Source organism: Lissotriton vulgaris, chromosome 12 (assembly GCF_964263255.1).
Source record: "Lissotriton vulgaris chromosome 12, aLisVul1.2, whole genome shotgun sequence".
Classification (NCBI taxonomy): domain Eukaryota; kingdom Metazoa; phylum Chordata; class Amphibia; order Caudata; family Salamandridae; genus Lissotriton; species Lissotriton vulgaris.
The window spans coordinates 718,155,354-718,169,693 of NC_141700.1; positions in this window are offsets into that span (position 1 = coordinate 718,155,354).

The following is a 14,340-nucleotide window of genomic DNA, read 5'->3' on the forward strand; positions in this document are numbered from 1 at the left end:
TTTGTTTTATTTCAGCTTTGGTTGCTGTTGTCCTTGTCTTGTCTTCTTAACAAGGCCTCAGGGAGCCTGCGGAGGGGGAGGGACAGGTGGAGATGAGCAGGAGGCAGAGACGTGTAGGGGCCACCAAATGGAGTGGGGCCAAGGGGGCAGAGGGCTACAAGCTGTTCTAAATCCTGGCTACTCTGCCTTTGCCTCCTCTACACTCACCACCTGACCTCAGACAGGGCACCCATTACCCGGGGGCTCACGTTGTGTGCCAAGGAGGGAGCACATCCCCTTTCAGGTCTCACATTTGCTGGATTCCCCCCTTTCCCCTCTTTGCTGTCTCTTTACTTTTTATTGCCTCAGGATCCGTCCGCCCGGTCTGACCTGCACTAAGAGACAGAGAGCGGGGAAGTTGAGTGGAGGGTAAGGCGGTGGGGCCGGTCCATGCAAGTACGAGTGCTGGAGCTGACTGTGAAGTGGGGTGGCGCTGAATGTGGAAGTGGGCTCACATGCTGGCCATTGTTGGCTGGTGGTGGTCAGGATTGAGAACCAACAGAGAGTCAGGGGAGGCAGATGCCCAACCTGGCGTGTAGCCCTCTGCCCACTCGATGCCCACTCATTGCACTAACTTTTCAGGAAGCTAAGGGGCTGGGACATCGAACTCCAACGCCGTTGGGCTCCAAACCCGCTGCCTGCATTTTACTTTGCCATGACACACCCTCAACTCCGGAATCACTAGTTTAAATCGGTGTTCTGAAGAAGGTACCCAAGGGTGCCAGCTTTATGCCCGGCACTATTTTGTGAATAGGGGAAACTGCATGGCCAATTGAGGAAAAGTTCTCAGGCACAACTCTAGCCACTTTAACATGGGTTCCTAGGAGTTTGGCCCTTAACATTTCCTCTGTGCTCTGGCAAATTCAAAAAAGGTAGAACTTTTCTTCCCCTGGTCAGAGCTCCCATGATGCTTGTGCAGTTGGTGGGCATATTACCCAGGCCAATCTGTCAGGTGTAGGCCACACCTTCTCCCAGCAAAGGCAGTTTTGTTCCCTTTCCTGGTGAGCCATTCACATCTCCTTGCAGGGGAAACCATTCTGCCAGGTGACAGTTGAGAAGGAACTCTGAACAGTATTCTGGAGATTTAGGCAGGAAAATGCCACATTTCTATAAGTGGCACTTTTAAAACAGTAATTACAAATCTGACTTGGCCATTCAATTGGATTTTAAATGACTATTAATTTGAGTTTTTGAATCATGGTTCTAGCTATTCCCAAATTGAAATTTTGCATTATAAAATGTTGTAATGTAACTAATTGCTTTTCTATGGGAGAGCAAACCTTGGCATTTAGGGCCTACTTTTGGAGTGACTTATAAGTAATAAGCATTTGCAATGCAATCGGTCTCACCTTTGAGATCCTTATATGTATTTAGCTATGCAGCGTATTATCCTAGGTGCCGAAACATCTACTGTTCTTAAACATGGAAGGAAGGTAAGCACCAAATTACGTGACATGCCAAGTATGGGAACACATGGAGAGAAATATTGCCTTTCAGCCGGAAATGGTAAAGTCCAAAGCTCTGTTTTTATTACAAAATCAGGGCCTTCGGTGGTCATATCACTGAAAATACAAGGTTTGAAAAAAATATTGTCTACGGGTGCTTGTGGAAGACAATTTCTATGGACTGGAATCTACAGAATGTGGTAGTGATTCTTGTAATTTACTGGCCTCTGCTGGTCGTTTTCTATTAAGAAAGTTAAATAGAGGGTGTTGCCAGAAAAATTAAGAAAAGAAAGACCCTCAGCAGAAAGCAATTCTGGTATTTTACTGACCTCTACTGGTCGTTTTCTATCAAGACAGTTAAATAGAGGTAGTTGAACAAGCAGAAAGCAATTCTGGTATTTTACTTACCTCTACTCATCGCTTTATATCAAGAGAAATAGAGGCAGTTGAACAGAAAAAAAGTCCCTAAGCGGAAGCAGACAAGTCCTAGGGCGGATCTCCAGAGCCCACAAAGTACATACACATATAAGTATATACTAAAGTATATACAAGAGGTCTTGAATGCTAGACCTAAAAAGGAAAGTTTAGGCCTGTCAAAATGTAATATGCCAAGTCGAATTTACAGTTTTAAAACTTCGCATTCGGGCTGCTGAAGCTGCCCTGAATACATGATTTGCCTTGTTAGTCTAGTGGTGGCACAATAAGTTCTGCAGTTCACTAGTGACATTTATCTTACAGTCCCTGGGTACACTGGGTAGCATTTACAATGGACTTGGAGGTACTTTAAATATGCCAATTAGGACGTTTAACCAATTCAACAAGTTTTTAGGGGTCACAGCACATGCACTGGGCCTGGACGATTCTTTCCCCCTCCTGAGGCGGAAGCCGGGAGGTCTACTCTTTCACTTTGTGCTATTTGCGCTTAAAAGGGGATGGTCATGCCTCCGCGCAGCGGACGCGCCGGATCCGCGCCGGAGTCGTGCCAGAGTCCTGCCTGTCTGCGCCCATCCACGCACAGCCAGGCACAGGGGCTACCCCCCCTGATTGTCGACTGGTATATTCCCCAGGTGAGCTACACCGGCTAGACTCTAGCAACCTTACCTTAACTCCAACCATTCTGACCAAGCTAAAAAAGACTGGCATTCAATGTACTAATAGGAGTGTGCCTGTGAATTATCCCAGTCTGAAGCTAACTAGCCTGAACACTAGATCGCTACAGAAACATCACCTCGAGAAATGTTTACTCTCCTTCAGAATGAGGACATAGATGTCCTAACCCTTACACAAACGTGGCTGGGTGACAGCTCCCTACCCGACATCATAGCCGCCCTCCCAAACGAATATGACGCTATGTGGCATAATCGTGCAGATAACGCCCGATGTGGAGGTGTGGCAATTTTATTTAAAAAACATCTAACTGTCACTAAACTAATGGCAGAAACAGTCGATTTAGCTGATATACTTGGGGTGAAGATTACTTTGAGAAACACCTGTCTGGTTGTTCTTACAGTCTATCGTCCCCCAAAATCTACTTCTTTGTTTAATGATTTACTGGCCCCCATTATCTCAGATATCTGTACTCACTATCAAAAGGTCTTAATAACAGGAGATTTTAATGTCCATTGGGACAAAACGTTTAAGGATGTGGCAACTCGACAGTTGGAAACCACCATGACCACACTTGGGCTCCAACAATTAGTAGATGTACCCACACATGATAAAGGCCATACCCTTGATCTAATCTGGACCTCGGATCCGGATGTAGTTCTAACCGGTATCCTACCCTGTATTTGGTTAGACCACTACCTGATGAATTGTGATATCCCAATAGACGGGTACCTGTCTCAACCACTACCCCCAAAAACAAAAAAAGTGCGTCAATGGAGGAAAATTGACTCAGAAGCTCTGACGGACACCCTCCTTAAAAATTCACAGCCACATGTTACACATGGTGATCTAGATCAGGAATATGCGAATGTGATTCAAAATCTTAGTCAGGGTATTGATCAAATTGCACCTGAAAGAAATCAAAAGATAAACAGAGCAGTACAAGGTGCCCCATGGTTTAATCCTTCCTTGAGGGAACATAAAATAAAGCTCCGCCATTTAGAGAGACGCTGGAGGAAAACAAATGACCCCATAGATAGGGATCATTACAAAACATTTCTCAAACTATATAAAAATTGTATTCTGTCAGCAAAAGCTGAGTATTATGAATCCCAAATTAACAAAGCAAAGAATATTCAGAAAGAAACCTTTAAGTTCTTACAGAGTTGAGCAGGAAAGTAGAAAAATCTGAATCTCCGATAGATTGTAACACCTTCCAACACTACTTTCTTGATAAGGTAAAAACTATTCTCTCTGATATTAAGTGTACCTCCAGCAGTTACCCTTCCTTTCCCCACCCTCAAACCCGCCCCCCCCCCCAGTCTATACCATCTCTAAGTTCCCTCTGATTGACTCTACAGTCTTAGGACAGCTTATGAACCGAACTAAGTCAGGCTCACAAGCAGACCCAAGTCCCCCCAGCATTTTTCGCCTGGCGCTCCCTACTTTAGAGAGTCATTTTGTCTCCCTACTGAACAACTCTTTAGATATTGGCCAACTTCCTTCCAGTTTTAAAGAAGCTCGAGTTAGGCCCCTAATAAAAAAGCTGGGGCTGATCCCACCAACCCAAAAAACTATAGGACTATATCCCAGCTACCTTTTCTGTCCAAGATTCTGGAACAACACGTCTTGATATCTCTCTCATCATTCCTGGAGTCACACCATCTACTCCAAGAACGTCAAGCAGGGTTTCGGGCACACCACAGCACTGAATTGGTGATGCTTTCGGTGCTGGATGAGCTCAGAGGAATGGCTGACAGTAAGAAGCCGCGTGCCCTGATACTATTAGACATGTCAGAGGCATTCGATACTGTCAGCCACACCCTGCTTCTGGACAGACTGTCCGCTTTCGGGATACAAGACACAGCCTATAAATGGCTAAAATCCTTGCTTTCCGGAGAACTCAAAGGATTCAATTGGGGGACTGTATATCAGTTTGGGTACATTGAAGTACGGAGTTCCTCAAGGATCTGCTTTGTCCCCACTCCATTTCAACCTTTATCTGCAGCCCCTAATCGACTCTTTGGTAAGCATGGGCTGTAAAACTTTTAACTATGCTGATGATACTCAATTGCTACTTAGTATTGACAACACGGCATCTGCACAGACCCATGCCCAAAATATTCTTAGACATACGGTGAGCTGGATGACAGTGAATTCGCTGAAGATCAATCCGGACAAAACGGAGGTCTTGGTGGTTTCAACGGAAGCCTCCCCCTGGGGTGACTTGTTTTGGCCTCAAGACCTTGGCCCCACCCCGAAACCATGCCCTAATGTAAAAAGTCTAGGCATAAAAATTGACCATGAGCTGTCAATGACCAGCCAGATTTCCTCCGTTGTTGGGACCTGCACAAATCTAATTAGACAGCTACGTAAGCTAGTCCCTCTTCTTTCCTCTTCCACGCTTCGCACAATTGTTTCTGCCACAATAATTTCAAGATTAGACTATGGGAATGCCCTGTATCTGGGTCTTCCCAAAACATTGATTAACAGGCTGCAGGTAGTCCTGAACGATGCAGCTAGGCTGATCTTTAGGCTACCTAGATGGACTCATGCATCTCCATTACTGTGTAAGCTACATTGGCTCCCCATAAAACAACGGGTGGAGTTCAAAAGTTTATGCATCACCCATAAGGCAGTCTATGGCCAAGCACCTGCCTACATTAAAGAACGCCTTGGGGTTTATAACCCCACACGCTCATTAAGGTCCTCGAACACTTAACTGCTGTCCTGTCCCCGCTATAAACTAGCAACGAAGGGTGGCAGATCCTTTTCAGTAATGATTCCACAGATCTGGAATAAACTTCCAGAGTCTCTTCGTAAGGAATCAGATCTGTTGCATTTCAGGAAGTCTCGAAAAACACTCCTGTTTAGGGAAGCCTTAAGCACCGCTTAGTGCCACGGCCCTTCGCATTTTGGTCCTTTTATCTACTCTGCTAAATATCGTCCTCTTCTTTCAGAAGCGCCTAGAGACCTGATGGTGATTTGGCGCTATATAAGCTGTAGTTGACAATAACAATAACAATAGATGGGTCCCTGTGTTCAGAGTCCAAAAACCATCATTTGTCTGAAATGAATAGGGTGATGATGCAAAAAGAGGCTTTTTCTTACACTGCATAACTGAATTGCATGTAGTGGGACAACAGTGGTGTGGGGCCTTCATCTTCCAGCTGCCATTGCACCAGGGGCCGCGCATGACAGCCCTGCACCTGGAGAGGAGCCTGCAGTGGTATAAAGCACCGAAAGCATTGCCACTTTTTATTATTATTATTATATTTAAATTTGTAAAGCGCTCAGCTACCCGTAGGTTTCCCGGCGCTAAAACCAACAAAGGGAGAGGGGAGGACAGAGGGGAGGAAGCTTACATGTTAAATAGCCAGGTTTTCATTTGTTTGCGAAATCTGAGATAATTGGGTTCTTTTCGCAACTGAAGGGGTAGAGAATTCCAAAGTGAAGGGGCTAGCCAGGCAAAGGAACGGCCTCCCATTCTGGCTTTCCTGATTCTAGGCACTGAAAAAAGGTGTTGGTTAGATGAACGCAGAGTGCGGGGGGGACATTGGTGGTGAACCAGAGATGTAAGATATGGTGGAGCCAGACCACTGTTTATTTTGTGCATAATGCAGAGAGCTTTGAATTTCGTACGATTTTCAATGCGGAGCCAGTGAAGTGTACGGATGGAGTTAGACGTGGGGGAAATATTAGGTAGTTTGCAGAGCAGTCGTGCAGCCATATTCTGGACATTTTGAAGTTTTCGAGTTACCTCTTTGCTGGCGCCGAGGAGAAGAATGTTACTGTAGTCCAGTCTAGAAGTAATAAGGGCCTGGACAACAGTTTTCTGGGTATCCATAGGCAGCATCCAGATGATCTTACGCAGCCATTTGATGATTGTGATGCAGGTGGAGGAAGTTTTGATCACATGACTTTTCATGGTTAGCTGATCGTCAAAGATCACGCCTAAGTTGCGAGCTGATTTAGAAGGAGTGGGTGGAGTGCTCATTTGAGTTGGCCAGAGTTGGGGTCCCCATAGAGTAGTATTATGGCCAAACAGAAGAAGTTCTGTTTTTCCCCCATTCAGTTGGAGTTTGTTATCCAGCATCCAGGCTGCGATGTTGCTCAGTCCTGAGCAGAGAGCGGAAGAGGGGGCATGAGAGTCTGAGGAAAGTGAATAGATGATCTGGGTATCATCTGCGTAGGAGTAAATTGTGAGCCCAGCTTGCTCCGCAATGGACGCCAGAGGTCTGACGTATAAATTGAAGAGCAAGGGGCTCAGGATGGAGCCCTGTGGGACTCCATACACAGATGTAAAGGTTTTGGAAACAGATGAGGAAGAGAAGACTTGGAAGGTGCGGTTGGATAGGAAGCTAACAAGCCAGTTGAGAGCTGAGCCTGTGATGCCTGATGATCGGAGGGCATTGACAAGGATTGGATGGGAAACCGTATCAAATGCGGCACTCAAATCCAGCAGGATGAGTGCCACGGTTTCCCCCCTGTCTACTCGGAAGCGGATGTTTTCCGAGACTCCCAGCAAGGTGGATTCCGTTGAAAAACCTGATCTAAAGCCTGATTGTGATGGATGTAGAATTCCCCTTAGTTCGACGTGGGTGGAAAGTTGAGAGTTAATGTGCTTTTCTAAAACTTTTGAAAATACTGGGATGAGCGAGATCGGACGTAAATTAGCTAGAATGCTGGGATCGGCGTTAGCCTTCTTCAGCAAAGGCATTATCATCGCATGTTTCCATGCGGAGGGTACAGTAGCTTCTCTTAGGGAGGAGTTTAAAAGCTCCATGATGAGATCTAGGGAGGTATTGTCCAAATTTTTTCGAATTTGAGGGGGTATGGGGTCTAGTGGGGAACCGGATTTAATTTTACTGATGATGTCAGAGAGGGTCTCGATATTGAGTGGATCCCATGTGTCGATCAACTGAGCGATCGGAAAACAGGTATCAGAAGAAAGCCTAGAGTCGCGGGAAGGCGTGAGAGAAGAGGATGGGGTCGGCAAGGAGTAGGTGGGGCTGTTGTCCTCTAATGTCCCTTGTTCAGGAGATGAACTTGGGGTCGGTGAATTGGACAAAGAAGGGGGGGGGTGAGATTCCAAAATTGGAGTAGATAGTATCAATTTTGGCAATGAAGAATTCAGCCAGTGAATTACATTGAGATGTGTTAAGACAGGGAGCTTTGGGCTGGCATAGTGCGCCCAAGAGTTTTTGCACTACCTTGAAAAGTGTCTTTGGGCGATTTTTTGCTTCAAGGATAGTGTGGTTAACATGTTCAGTTTTAGCAGCTTTACAAAGTGAATGATATTTTGTTAGGGCGGCTTTATAGCTTTGTTTAGAACATGAGTCATATTTTATACGCCATTTGCGCTCCAAGTTTTTGCAAATGTTTTTTTCTTTTTTTAAGGCTTCAGTGAACCAGGGTGCAGGTGGATGATGATAATTATGCGATTGTGTGTGCAAAGGTAGGCAAGCATCCACCCTGGGTTAGACAATGGCGATATGCAAATCAGCTCTGACCCTGTGCCCCATGGGAACAGTCCAGTCCGAACTACAAAAGCCATGTCCTTTCCAGAACGGAATCAAGCATCCGAGGACCGGACCGGTTTTGAGGTAACACCTCTCATCAGCCCGGCTAGCTTGACTCCAGTGGTGTGGAGTGCCTGGGACCCACGTCTGAGCATCCCCAGCGCACTTATGGCCGTATTGCAAACAAAACAGGTGATGGACAGAATGTGGATCAATGTCACACATTCACCCCAGTCCAAAGATCTGGGCCCAAATCCATTGTTTTTTTGCACTCCACACCACGCTGGGTTAAATAATGGCGATATGCAAATCAGCTCTGACCCTGTGCCCCATGGGAACAGTCCAGTCCGAACTACAAAAGCCATGTCCTTCCCAGAACGGAATCAAGCATCCGAGGACCGGACCGGTTTCGAGGTAACACCTCTCATCAGCCCGGCTAGCTTGACTCCAGTGGTGTGGAGTGCCTGGGACCCACGTCTGAGCATCCCCAGCGCACCTATGGCGGTATTGCAAACAAAACAGGTGATGGACAGAATGTGGATCAATGTCACACATTCACCCCAGTCCAAAGATCTGGGCCCAAATCCATCGTTTTTTTGCACTCCACACCACCCTGGGTTAGACAATGGCGATATGCAAATCAGCTCTGACCCTGTGCCCCATGGGAACAGTCCAGTCCGAACTACAAAAGCCATGTCCTTCCCAGAACGGAATCAAGCATCCGAGGACCGGACCGGTTTCGAGGTAACACCTCTCATCAGCCCGGCTAGCTTGACTCCAGTGGTGTGGAGTGCCTGGGACCCACGTCTGAGCATCCCCAGCGCACTTATGGCGGTATTGCAAACAAAACAGGTGATGGACAGAATGTGGATCAATGTCACACATTCCCCCCAGTCCAAAGATCTGGGCCCAAATCCATAGTTTTTTTGCACTCCACACCACCCTGGGTTAGACAATGGCGATATGCAAATCAGCTCTGACCCTGTGCCCCATGGGAACAGTCCAGTCCGAACTACAAAAGCCATGTCCTTCCCAGAACGGAATCAAGCATCCGAGGACCGGACCGGTTTCGAGGTAACACCTCTCATCAGCCCGGCTAGCTTGACTCCAGTGGTGTGGAGTGCCTGGGACCCACGTCTGAGCATCCCCAGCGCACTTATGGCGGTATTGCAAACAAAACAGGTGATGGACAGAATGTGGATCAATGTCACACATTCACCCCAGTCCAAAGATCTGGGCCCAAATCCATTGTTTTTTTGCACTCCACACCACCCTGGGTTAGACAATGGCGATATGCAAATCAGCTCTGACCCTGTGGCAGGTTTGGCACCTTAGAGACCTGCATCGGGGGGAGACTGAAGCTCAAAAAAGAACTGAAAGCATTTGTCATGTGCAGGACAAGAGTGTTCTGGGGATTTCATCCTCCAGGTGCCCTTGCACCAGGGATGGTGCCTGAGAGCCCTGCACCAAGTAAGGAGCCTGCACTATAAAGCATCAAAATCATCACCTCTGCACAGGACAAGCGTGGGCTGCCCCAGGCCAAGGCTAGGTCCGTCCAAGCCCATCAAAGACAGCCAGGGACGCCTGTCTTAGTTTTGTATTAGGAGACCTGATGCTGCTACAAACCTGCAAAAGTTAAGACACTGTAATTTTCAAATTTCAGCTTGTGTTATCATGGGGAAAAGAAAGGAAATAACCATCCATACAGGTTCTCCCACTCAGTCTAAACACCCCAAGCAGCCCAAATATGAGGCCGCAAATTGTGTGGTCAGAGACATTGATACCTTAATTGAGGAGGTGGTGAGTATACTGAAGACTAGTACCTCTAGAACGGAGAGCTCAACCAAAGGGGGTAAGATGATTGAAATAATTAAGAAGAGGTAAAGGGTGCCTAAGGAAGGCACTCACTTGGACGCCTAATAATGTAAGAAACAATGAACTCTTTCTGAATCAAGTTGCTGCCCTACCTCGGATAGCATTGGGTCTGTACAACTAATAAAGAAAATATAGTCTCAAACAGGTTCGAATTGTTGCAGCCAGACCAGTCTCCACCTAGCCAACTTCATAACCACTTGTTGAGCTCCCCCCCACTGATATTACACACAATCTTCCATTTACGCCAATTCTTACTGTCCCCAAGCCACCTCCTCTTAACTACTCGCCCAATAGCAATACCTCTCCCACATCCACCTCCTATACACTCCCACTCTCCAATAAAGATCCCCCTCCTCAACCTAATCCAATCCACTCTTCAACACCCCCTTACAGCGAACTTCTCCTTTCATCCCTCATTTCAGAACTCTTCTCACTTAGAAACGCTATCTCTCTCCTAACTAATGCCATCACCTCCACGCACACCTATTCTCCGACTCCCTCACAATACACCATATCCCCACTCATTAACAACAATCTCAATCCCAACCCTTCAACCCTCTTCCCCCTAACTTGATTACTAACATCAACAACACTCACCCGCTCACTAACAGCTCCTCCACCAATCCCACACCTGAGCAACCATCCTCAATCATTCCAATCCATAAAACCATCACGCCCCACTTTCCTCAACTGGATACATGCCGCACAACCTCAAAACGTATAACTCCCACGAACTTACCCTCCGCTCCCTGCTCACCCCCAGCCACTAAGCCACTTCCTCTTCAATCTACTTCCACTATGCACCCCACCTATCAATCTGCTATCCCTGTTCTATTAGGTACAAGCAGATTCCTCCTTCTTACGAAATCCCCTAGACCTCCCCAACATCTGAGACCAATCCCCACTCATCAATCTACTATCCCAGTTCTCCTAGGTACAAGCAGACTCCCCCTTCTTACGAAATCCTCTAGACCTCCCCAGCATCTGAGAACTATCCCCCCCTGTCCCTCAACACAACAACCTGACCCCTCTCCCCTACATTGCATGTTGATCAACTGCCGATCCGCCTCCCGCCACGCCACTGAGATTGCAGAAACGATCCTCAGCGAAAACATCGACATAGCATTCCTAACCGAAACCTGGCTCACCGCCCACTCCACTCCGATCCTCGACTTGCTCATTCCCCCAGGTTACTCAATCATCAAGAAAGATAGAATCAAGCAAACAGGAGAAGGACTTGCACTAATTTTTAAAACTGAACATAACATCATGCTTGTCGAGTCTCAAGACCCTTCATCCTTGGAATACCTTTGTGCAGATCTCTTTATTCACAACTCCCCCACCACTCAGCTGCACACCATCTACCACCCCTCTGGAAATTGTATCTCTTTTACTGAAGAGATGTCTGACCTCATTATCCAATCCTCTCTATCACACTCTAACAATATCTTCCTTGGTGACTTCAACGTCCACTGGAACAAAATTGATGACCCTGCTATCATCACTTTTAAGAATACCATGGAAATCACCAACATGACCCAACTCTGCCATTCTCCCACTCACAATAAAGGTTCCACCCTAGATGCTATCATAACTAGCAATGATCTAGCCTCCCTCTCTAGTATACTGCCTATCGACTGGTCTGACCATTACCTCGTCCTCTTCTACGTGAAGAGACCCACGAATCACCCCGCCCCCATCAACACTCTACCTAAGAAATCTACACGCAACCTTCACCTTATCCCTCTTGAAGAATTGGACTCCACAATTAAAACTTGCTTACTTCGCCTCCCTCTCTCTGACCGTACTAATGACCTAACCAACCATTATAATAACTCTATTCTCCAAGCCCTCGACGAAATTGCCCCAATTAAATTCAAACAACAAAAAAACAACCCTCCCAAATCCTGGTTCAACTCTGAACTTAATAATGAAAGACGATCCCTAAGACAATCTGAACGTGTTTGGAGAAATCATCCCACCGATGACAATCTTACCCTCCTCAGAACTGCCAGAGTCCAATACAAAAAACACATACACAATAAAAAAGCCTCCTTTCTCCAGTCACAACTTGACCAAGCCAAAAACCGACCTAGAGAACTCTTTAGCATTGTCAAAAAACAAACCTCCACTGGCCCTCCTAAAATATCTGTCTCTATTGACAAATGCGAAGAAATCGCCAGCTTTTTTAGCAACAAAGTCAGTAAGATAGAACTATCCTTCTCCTCCCTCCCCCCTCTCTCCAACCCTCCCACACTCAACACACCCTCCCCAACACCCCTCTATCTCTTTCGTCAACTCTTCCCACTCTCCTCGACCCATCTCTTACCCTTCCTGCTCTCGCGCATTCAGACCTCTCTCCTAATAGACTCATAACTAAAAATAATGCCTCTTGGAGTGAATTTAGTCCAGTTTCAGTGTCATCGATCATTAACATCATGACTAAACTCAAACCTTCCTCCCATTCCAAAGATCCTCTTCCCGCCCATTTGGTCCAAGACCTCAAATCTACCATTGCCCCTATTTGGACCAATATAATCAACTCCTCCCTTGCCACTGGTTGTGTCCCAGCCTCCCTTCAGCTTGGTCAAATCTCTCCCATCCTGAAAAACACCTCTGCCGACCCAAATAACCTCAACAACTTACGCCCTATCTCTAACCTTCCTTTCCTCTCTAAAGCCCTAGAAAAAATGTGTCCTATCACAACTTGATAAACACATCCTCGACTTCAATCTCCTTGATGTTTTTCAATCAGGTTTCAGAAAAGGTTGTAGTACAGAAACTGCAATGTTAAATATCATAGATGACATTCATCGCTCCCTTGACAATGGTGAATCCTCTCTATTGATACTCCTTGATACTGTCCATCATCCCACCCTTCTAAACTCCCTCAAAGATCGATTTGGCTTGGAAGGCACTGTACACAAATGGTTCTGCTCATTCCTTCAAAACAAATCACAGCAAATCAAGCTTAGCCACTTCCTTTCTAATCCTCAACCCGTCTCACTCGGGGTCCCTCAAGGATCCATCCTCTCCCCAACCCAACCCTTTTCAACCTTTTCATGGAACCACTCACCCTCATTCTCAAACAAGCTAAAATTAGTTGCTACCTCTACGCCGACGATACCCAATTATACTACAAGATCAAATCCACAACGACATCCTTCACCTCAATGACACCCTAACTAAAGTACAAGCCTATTTCCATCTAAACCATCTCAAACTGAACCCCCAAAAACAATACCCTCCCCTTCCAAATCTGGATCAATGATATCAAAGCTCTCAATTGCTCCCTCTCCACCTCTAACTCTGTTAAATCCCTTGGCATCAGCATCGACCAGAATCTCAACCTCATCCCCCACATTAATAATGCCGCCAAAAATGCCCTTTTCACCCTTCTCCACCTCAAAAAAATCAAACCTTTCATTCCAGCCGATGATTTCAAAATCGTTGTCCAATCGCTAGTCCTCTCCAGGATTGACTATGCTAACGTCACCCTTGCCGGCACCCCTAAAACCCATCTTGCACCGATTAAATCTGTCCTCAATCTAGCTGCCCGACTTATCTCTGACTGTAAAAGATTTGACCACATATCGCCCGTCCTCAAAAATCTTAATTGGCTCCCTATTGAAGGAAGATCCTCTTACAAGACTGCATGTATCACCCACAAAGCTCTTCATCAAAACACCCCCGCCTACCTTGCAACTAAACTAAAAAAAAGCAGGCTGTACCAGGTCCCTGAGAAGCACCGACTCCCTTCTCCTGATCCCACCCAGACTTAATTGTCAAAAAACCCAATCCCGTGCATTTTCTGGCAATGCTCCTACCATTTGGAACTCACTCCCCAAAAACCTTCGCTGCAACCCCTCCTACTCTCTTTTCAAAAAAGAACTCAAACTACTTCTCCACAACAAATATTGGGGTACCTAACATGTCCACTCTCTCTACTCTTATACCTTCCCCCAACCTTGTTTGAATTCAACATCTTTCCCCCTGTTAACTGTTTCGCCTATTTTTTATTTGCACCTGTCTCTTACTCCCCCCTTATCATATACTTTTTGCAATACTGTTTCCCGTTGCTAAGTCCGCATATATTGCTACTTTATCTTATTGTGTCTAACTCTGTTGTAAAGCGCTCTGATACTCCAGGGTCCAGCAGCTCTATATAAAACCCTTGAAATAAATAAATAAATAAATATATCCTGCAATGCCTCTCTGATCCTTCAACCCTTGTAGATACACTCTCACTCATCAGGGCTCTGAGGGAAGAGATAAGCAACTTAAAGCAAAGGATCCTAGACATGTTGGGTACCCTAGCTAAACTGTCTGCAGGGTACTCAAGTAATTCCTTC